This window comes from Nannospalax galili, unplaced genomic scaffold (genome assembly GCF_000622305.1).
Source record: "Nannospalax galili isolate Female #2095 unplaced genomic scaffold, S.galili_v1.0 scaffold312, whole genome shotgun sequence".
Classification (NCBI taxonomy): Eukaryota; Metazoa; Chordata; class Mammalia; order Rodentia; family Spalacidae; genus Nannospalax; species Nannospalax galili.
This window is the reverse complement of record NW_008335967.1, coordinates 2,291,188-2,293,473: the sequence shown is the minus strand read 5'-3', so window position 1 is coordinate 2,293,473 and position 2,286 is coordinate 2,291,188. Positions and strand designations below refer to the sequence as shown.

The following is a 2,286-nucleotide window of genomic DNA, read 5'->3' as shown; positions in this document are numbered from 1 at the left end:
GGCCTGGAACTCACTATGTAGACCAGGCTGGCCTTGAACTCATAGAGATGCTGCCTCCCAACTGCTGGGATTAAAGGCGTGTGCCACCACACCAGCCCAGCCCTCAGCCTTCTTTCTTATACACAATACAATCTGCCCAGGGGAGGCACCACCCACAGTGGGCTGGGCCCTCTCACATCACTCAATAATCAAGAAAATACCCCACAGACATGGCCACAGGACAGTCCAGTGGAGGAAATTCTTTAGTTGAGACTCCCTTCACCCAGGTGTGTCAAGTTGACAACTAAAGTTACCCAGCACAGAAAGTATATGGTATAAGTAGCCTTTTAACCCAAAATTATTTTTACGATTTTATTTTTTAAAATATATTTTCACAGATTTAAAAGACTGAACCAGGGACTAGAAAGATGACTCAATAGGTAAAATCACTTTCTAGAGAGAATGAAGACCTGAGTTCAAATCCCCAGGACTCCTGTAAAAAAGGCAGGACATGGCCTCTGCATCTGTAACCCTAGCACTATGAAGAGAGGCAAGAAGCAACCAGCTTAACCCTGAGTTCAATGAAAGATTCTGTCTCAAAGAACTAAAGTGCACTGTGACTGAGCAGGACATTCAATGTATTCCTCTAGACTTAGGATGTGTGTGCACCTGTACAAATACATGTGTACACACCACAAACATACATACACACACATATACACACACACACAAAATGAACCTTTAAATTAGGAAGATACAATATATAGACATAACCACACTTTAAAATTGTACTTTAAAAATGTCTAGGGGCTGGAGAGATGGCTCAGTGGTTAAGAGCACTGGCAGCTCTTGGAGAGGACCCAGGTTTAGTTTCCAGCATCCACATGGCAACTAACAACCGTCTGTAATTCCTGTCCCAGCAGGTGTGATGCTCTCCTCTGATCTCCGCTGGTATTGTATGACACAGGTGCAACTAACTACATACATGCAGGCAACACACACACACATAAAATAAAAATTAAAAAATTCGAGATACTTAGGACATTTCTTTAAAAACGTTAAAAACAAAAAACTACTAATGAAACAGGAATATATGAAAGAAACTACAAAAAGACACAAGTTTTGTTTCAAATAGCAATATTCAATGACTAAGGATACAGCTCTCCAAAAATGCATAAAATCTGTTGGGGGAGTACTATACAAGGGTGCTGACAGGAGAGGGGTTCTAAATATGATTACGATGTATTGTATGAGCTGGATGTAGTGGTGCACACTCTCAATCCCAGCACTCAGGAGGCAGGGGCAGGCAGGTCTCAATGAGTTCAAGGCCAGCCTGGTCTACATAGCAAGTTCCAGGCCAGTTGGGCCTGTAGGGAGACCCTGTCTCAAAAAGACCATTAAAAAAAAAAAAAAAAAGATGTGTACTTACAGCCAGGCATGGTGGCAAACAACCAAATCCTAGCACTTGGGAGGCAGAGGCACACAGAACTCTGTCAAATAGAGACCAGCCTGATCTACATAGCAAGTTCCAGGCCAGCTGGGGCTACAGAAAGACTGTCTCAAAAAAGGAGAAAAGAAACAAATAGCCAAAGAATATAACAATTATTATTTAGGTTTCCAAATCAATCTAAGAACCTAGAACTTTTTTGTATTATTTTTATTTCATGTATATATGTATATGGCCTACATGTGTATAAGGGCAACCATGTCATGCAAAGCCCGTGGAGGACAGAAGAGGCTGCTGGATCCCCTGGAACTGCAGTTACAGACAGTTGTTAGCTGCCATGTGGGTGCTGGGATTCGAGCCCAGGTCTTCTGCAAGAACATTCAGTTTTCTTAAACTGCTGAGCCATCTCTCCAGCCCCAGAATCTTGAACGTTTTACAAAAGTTCTATCCTTTGTAATTAACTGCAGCAGCCAAGTTCTGACTAGGCAGATGTGTAATTACTTTGTTCTGTTTTGTTTATATCTTGAGATGGAGTCTTGCTATGTTGAGGTGTATTAGTCTCTAACTTCTGGGTCATGCAATCCTGTCACCCATGCCTATGGAGAAGCTGGGACTATAGGCACATGCCACTGCACCCAGCTGAAAACAAGTTACAGCTTTATGACAAGTTTTTGTAAAATAACATTACAATTTTAAAAACAAAGATATATTTCAAGAAAAACACATTTTAAAAATTTACACAGAATGGCCTAATATGGTTCCCTCTGGTTTTCTAAAACTAGCTAGGCATTATTTATCTCTCACATTGTCTAACTATTCCACCATGGTTCCCCCAGTTAAGGTGCCCCCATTTTTCCCAT

General features: G+C 41.3%; 1 protein-coding gene across 1 annotated transcript in view; it reads right to left on the bottom strand.

Annotated features, from left to right (window-relative positions):
- Window positions 1-2,286, bottom strand: part of Cog5 (component of oligomeric golgi complex 5) — a gene marked incomplete in the record, with an annotated part of 398,569 nt that overhangs the window by 150,646 nt on the left and 245,637 nt on the right.